This window comes from Morone saxatilis, unplaced genomic scaffold, assembly GCF_004916995.1.
Source record: "Morone saxatilis isolate NCDOM2014 unplaced genomic scaffold, NCSU_SB_2.0 Contig19, whole genome shotgun sequence".
NCBI classification, from domain to species: domain Eukaryota; kingdom Metazoa; phylum Chordata; class Actinopteri; family Moronidae; genus Morone; species Morone saxatilis.
In genome coordinates this window covers 8553921-8554216 of record NW_023339751.1, presented here as the reverse complement: position 1 = coordinate 8554216, position 296 = coordinate 8553921, and positions in this window count along the sequence as shown.

Here is a 296-nt window from a genome sequence, read left to right as displayed (position 1 = left end):
GAAAAAAAAAAAGAGAAAAGAAAAAAAGGAAAAGGAGGAGGGCAGGGAAGAAAGTATTGGTGGTGGCAGACGCAGCGGCAGTAAGGAGCGTACGTACGTGCTTTATCTTAGCGGCTGAGTGTGTGACGTGATATTGCAGCCTGCTCCTGGAGCTCTGCAAGCAGCGAGCAGAGCGCGTCTAGTTCTCTCTCTGTTGTAACTCACTGGCCCCCCAACATCTCACATCCACCCACTACGGATCTTTTTTTTTTTCTCTCCCCCGTTTTTTTTTCTCCCAGAGAGGGGGTGCGCGCGCG